We start from the raw sequence: 6,515 nt of genomic DNA, 5'->3' as shown, positions 1-6,515 counted from the left end.
TTCATATTCTGAGGGTGAGGAGCAGAGACAGGATTTTTCATGCTCTCAAGATCTTTCAAAGCCTGATCATTATCCCTAAATCGTGCCCCCCTGCAGAACCATGGCTTAGCACTCAGTTTCATGCCGTAGTTACAGGTGTGTTTTGTTCAGTTCAAGGTGGGACCCTGCTTCCTGTTGCATACTTGGTGTAATACAACCTTCCTTCAGGAAGCGTTCTAGTTTCCTGCTGAAAGTGGGTATTCTTTGTCTTAAATACATGAGTTTGCTTTGTGGAAAACCAAAATTTCTTCAAAGCCTTGTGAATTCAAGGTAGAGGCTTCACTCTATCTTAAATGTGAGACATGGTCCAATTTCTAACTTTTTGTCCAAAAGCTTTTCAGATTTTAACAGCTATTTTAAGGGTTAAGAGGATCAAAGCCAGAAACTCTCCAAACGAATGTAGACCATACATGAACGTGCTATGAGATTTCCAAGACATTTATGTCTACTAGGGTATGCTTCACTCAATCACTTGGAACTCTACGTATACATGTAATGTCATTGGGTTTTCTAAGATTGGGATCAGTGAGCTGGTCTTTCAGCTTCTTTCTCCTAATCTCACTTTCTGCTTGACATTGCCTAGTCTAAAATAAACTGATAGACAGTTTGCCTTTGATGTCTTCCTGATATGCATGTTCCACAGCTTGTTTCATACTCTGTTTCTGAGTCCGGAAATTCTGTAGTTTACAGGAAACCAAAGCACAATAGATACACTTTGCCTTTTATAGCCTTAGAGGAGTTTTTTCTCTTGTGCCTCATTCATATCCAACTTTTCAGCCTGTGATACTTATAAGTTAGGAGCACCTCTTTTGAAATAAGGATAACTGTTGACACCAATTATTGAAAACTCAAGTGCTATAAAGAAACTTCCTTGTTCAAAAATGAAAGTCTAAACACTGATACATTATGTGGAGCCAGTCATTTAAACGATTGTGGTATTCCACATGATTCTAGTTTCTGCTAACTGTAATTAAGCATCTGATGTCTGATAGATCTTGTTACGTAATTTGGTTGGTAGATGATATATCTGAAATTAATGCTTCTCAGAGTTCAGGCATTACAATGAGCTCTGGAACCATCCCAGGTGCACAGCTCTGAGTCAGCACAAGAGCACAGCACTCAGATCTTGGGCTGATAGCCTTCTGAAATACAGCCTGGAAGTCCTGATCCTTTTCTCTGGCAGTCTTTGCCATATACTCTTTAAGTAGCAAAGTCAAACAAAGTTTAACGTAAATATGGTTATACATTTATGCCTGTTTGTTACAGAGGATGAAGGAGTCCCCAAGCTATTTCAGTGAAAGCATACCTTTTTGCATTTATACTTTTTTTTTGGAAAGGAAGCTATTCCATGAATAAAATGATTGGTTGTGATCAAGGAAACAGAGGGTTTCCAGTTCTCGTAACAACCACTGTGGTATAATTCATGTAAATGTGGAGAAAGTATCAGGTTAATGTGGTAAAACACACCAGATTTGTTTACATTGCAGTTGTCAGAGCAAGTAACTTTTAAGCTAATTTATTGATGGTAAATTGTCTGAGCTCCTTGCAGGTGTGGCTCACTTACTGGTACTTGAGATGGATGGTTTCAGTATAATTCAGTATTTAGCCAAATACAAGGATTAGTGATACAGAGGCAAGGATTTAGCAAGTGGGGGACAGGAGTTAGCAGAAACCTCAGGCAGAGGTGCCAGGATTTCTCAGTGGCAGAACCATCACCCACACAAGCCTAGCACTGGCTGCCTCCTGAGAGCATGCAAGCCACTGCAGAAGCAACACAGACCCCAGTTACCGGACCTTTGCAAACCACGCTGGCTTGGAGAGCTTGGCCTGAAAGCTACAGACCAGTTGTGAACATGCTTCTCATCTTGAGAGCCCTCATGGAGCTTCCCAGACCTTGGATGACAAAGGCACAAGGCCAACAGCAGAGGCAAGCTTTTCTTGCTTCATGTTCTTCCCTAGATGCAAAATCCCACTTACAAACTTTCTTCAGGAATCAGTTATGATTGAGAGTTATCTTGGGCCTGGGTGTGAATGCACAGCCTGCTTGCCATTCCTGAGGAACTCTGCATGTCTGCACTAAATGCAGACTAAGGGTGTTTACAGTGGACAAATCTATATTTAGACAAGCCCTGGTGGCAGCTTAACATACTTAAAATAAACCTGTTCCATTGTGGAATCTTCCTTTCCTTTTTGTCCTTCCACTAACTGAGTTTGTCTTGGAAGCACAAAATTAAAGTACACAGGCTTTTGGGGACACTTCACAGGCAGTGAGAAATTGTGAATTCCTTTAGAATGTGCTACGTAACCAACCATAAGCATAACTGCAAAAATGCAATATGATTTGAAATCTCAGTGTCAGCACGTGAAGGCCCAAGATCAGGCTAAGGGCAGCACTGGAAATAAGGCTACATCTTACCTGGCAGGGCTGCATTGTACAGGGAAAAAAATTGACAACATTTGTATTGAAATAATGAGATTACATTGAGAGAAATTTAGGTCACTAGCTGTTCCATGCTGCTCCTATTAGCCTCTCCATTTCATTGACAGACAATAAATGCCTTCCTCGGTATTTTAATGTAGTTAACTAAGTGAGGGGAAAGCTAACTCAACTCTATTAAATGAACTTAATACTCTAGCAAGATGAAAAGTGTATGCCTGTAGTCTTCAGAGAGATAAATACATCATGCTCCTTCGTGCCCTGATCAATGGGTGCCATTAAACTTCTTGCCATGCTGTGCTGGCAAGGTGTAGATGAATTGTCGGTGAGGAATAAGCAGTTTCTGAGGGGCTGTCTCCAGTATTCATGCTGTACCGGGTACAAAAAAAAACACATGCCTTATAGTACCTTAACAAAAATACATGCCTTATAGTATGCTGAGATTGGCATCTTTTTGCTCTGGAGGTGAAATCATCTACTTGGACCATTTTTACAGAGGCTGTTTTAAATTGTCTTTAAAAGCTGTCCAGCAGAGAGGAGCTGAGGATTTCTAGAGCGTGTGACTGACACAGTATCGTACGCTTGGAGACCCAGTGGGAAATCAGCAGGCATGTGATGTGGTTGGTAACAGCCCTCTCCGCGTCATGTGCTTTACAAGCAGATGCTGGAGATGGTGCTGTGTAACAAACGTGTCATTATTTTCTTAAAGGACCTTCTTTAATGCATTTTTGCTACCTCATCATGCCCTCTGATGTGGCCCTGTTACTGCAGCAGTCAGCCATGGATTTGTAGCATGGGACTAGAGGGGATGTTCTGGAACTTGCTTTGTTCTAGTTGGTGCTGCTTTTCAGAAATAATAAAGATCTAGTTCTTCTTTATTGTCTGCTAAACACATTTTTACTTTCAGCAGTGGATGAAAAGAGATCTGGTATTCCTGATTGAAAACAAAAAAGCAGAGGTGGTGTAAACCAGTCTGCCTCCCTGTAGTTAAGGAAACAATTTATATGCCCTATATACAGTAGCTCAGAAAGAGGCATAACGTTTAGAAAGGGCGAAGATATTTTATTTTCTTATTAAAGTTATTTTCTCATGAAAGTTATTTGCTGTGAAAGTGAATTGATTATTTGTGTATTGTGTTTTTTTTTAACATACAGATACTTTCACTGACATCTGTTTCTCTCATGTAACTGTACTTGCATGTATGAGATTTGTTCCTATCTGAGACAGCTGTGATCCTCGCCTTTGTTCCATAAAGAATCCTCTTCCAACCTGTAAAGAATGTTGAATCTTTTCCCTAAAACAATGAGTGCATTCTGAGCTATCCTAGTCTTACCCACGTTATATTTTACTGTGAGGGATGCTTTAATGAGATGAGTGCCATATGAGAAGATGGGGTTGAACATCAGACAATTTTTGCATCTCAGTAAAAGTAGTGCTTGTGGCATATACTGACATTGAGCTCAGTGAATTTATGGCTAATACAGAGGTCATGAGAAACCTATGCCATAATAGAAATGTCCTTCTTTGTATTCACTGAGAGTGAGGGCTGTGGAAAAATGGAGCTAATACAATTCTTTGCTTGGAGACGTAGCACCGTAATTTTATTTCCATTCTACACTCTTAGCAAATGTGCTTCATGCTGCCAGCAGTTATTTGTCATTTCGTGTGCACTATTGTATTTAGTTGAAATATAAGTGATTTTTTTAAATTGTCTTAAATTATTGTGTTTTTTCCTTGATGTTGTAATACATAAATGTTATTATTTAAGGAACCCAAATAGTTCCTTAATAACCCAATAGGAACCCAATAGTTCCTTTGTCAGCTTAGAGAATGAAAGTACATGGGGCAGATTCATAAAATTACATTATGTAAAAGTTGTCGTAGTTCCCTAGTTTATTACAACAAATTTACTGAGCAAATTTACTTCTGAAATCTCTGAAAGATAGTCTTTGCATTAGTTGATTGCATTGCATAGCAAGAATATTTAAAAGAGCAGTAAGATAAAATTGCTTTTTTTTAGATACCTTTTTCCTGTAATCTTTCCATGGCCTCATTACTTATATGGTTGGTGTAAGAACCAACACAAAACCCAACTCTTATAGTAATGCAAAAATAACAAAAGAAATTATATTGTATTTTTTTGAACTAAATTACTTCCATATTTTTTGTTACAAGTTTTGCAGAAGGTTTGCAAATGACATTTATTTTGCACGTGTATTTTTGAAGACATAGAAAACTGATTTATCAATCAGCATTTGGAAGCACACAGATGAACAGTTCATCAGACAGTGGTTAGCCTGGTGACAGTTCATCTGAACACCTGCTCTTGTCCATGTTATGGGACCTCTTCAGAAGACTGTGGTGTGGACGCCCTGCATTGTATGTTGGCGAGACAGATGTGGTGGTTTTGCTGCTGGATCTGCATCTTTGCAGTGTAAGCTAAGTTTCTTGTCAGCACAGCCCTGATGGCACTGTCAGCACAGCCCTGATGGCACTAGGGGGTATTGTAGTACCATACTGGCAACTGGGAGGAAATCTCAATTCTTTTCAGCTTAAGAAATTTTACTCCCTTTCACACGAATCTAAGAGAAGGTGTAAAGATCCTATTTAATGTGGCCAAACAGCACCCGACAAGCCTCTTTTTTATTTTTTTGCCTCTTGCATGTAGGATTAAATTATAACAAATGACTGACCTTTAGACTCTGTAACTTCAGTTAGTAATACATCTGCTTAAATTAAACTGTAGTCAAAATTCTTATTGCTTTCCTTACCCATTGTTTCCTTCAATCATTAATGAACATTGTTCACAAGCAAGTAAAAACACCCAAGCAGATGATGAACTTTGGACCTGTTATTCCAGAGTCTCATATCTTCTTTTGCAGATTGTGTAAAGACTGCAAATGTACAAAAGGACACTTCACAATCTGGACCACAGGTTACGGGACAGAAGTTGATGAATTATTTAGAACCATTTTATGTTTTGAGATTTTCCTCCATAGCAGATTATGCATTCTGAAAACAAAACAAAATTAAAAAAAACACAGAAAAAAACCAACAACTTTCAACTGAGGCATTAATTCCTTTTTAGGCAGCTTTGGGTTATTCAGCTGCATTCATTGCCTGGGAAGGACCTCTTCCAGGGCAGCTGCATGAATACCCTCTAAATTTCTTCTCTGTGCCCTCAGGAGCTGCTGCTGCTGCTGCACCATCTGTAGAGTAGAGAACGTTTCTAGATCATCTCTATGCTGATACAGCTGCAGGTGACCTAGATTTACATATCCTGTGACCATGCTACACCAAAAATAAGGTAATTTTTTAACTAGGTGTTGCTCTCATGCTTCACCATGTTACGTGAGTATCTTTGTCCTTTGGATTCTCAGACCCAAGAGGCTGGGGGAGGGAGGGATTTATTGGCATTATTCAGTGATTCCCTCCATTTTCTATTTTTAAAGTAAGAGTTTAAGAGTTCTGCTGACGTGTGGGACAAAAGCATGGTTATGAAAGATGCAGCTGTGGCACTGTTACAAATCATTTGCCTTTGAAAGCCCTTTAGGAAGGGTTTCTGATGTGAAGAAATTAGAAGATTAATCAGTGATTTGAGAACTTAGCCAAATGGACGTCGCCAAAATACTGTAGTTTGTGAGCAGAAACCTCGAGTTGGAGGGAGCTCCATTGCTTGTTATGAAACCAAGGACAAAGGACAGAGGACGGACTATTTCCTCTTGTCTTTTGCTTGTGTGGCTTGTTTTTATGGCTCTGTTTTTTTGCCCGCAAGGCCGTTCTCTCAGTTATGGTATGCACTTGACTGGCACATACATATGAAAGCAGAGTTAAATTAAAAGCAGAGGACTTATCAACAAAAGGGCATCCAGAGAAGTTAAGCAAAGCATTTAGGATTGTTTTAATTCTCAAGTGGGTTTTCTTTCTTACGTCCAAAGCTGCTTGTGATCTAAATGAAGTTGGTTTGCATCTGCCTAGGACTGCTTCTTCTGCATAAAGATCCAGTGTATTTCCATGTATGTTGTGACTGATGCACCTT

The sequence above is a fragment of the Anser brachyrhynchus genome (genome assembly GCF_964034855.1).
Source record: "Anser brachyrhynchus genome assembly, chromosome: 6".
Taxonomy (NCBI): domain Eukaryota; kingdom Metazoa; phylum Chordata; class Aves; order Anseriformes; family Anatidae; genus Anser; species Anser brachyrhynchus.
Note: the sequence above shows the minus strand (reverse complement) of the source record.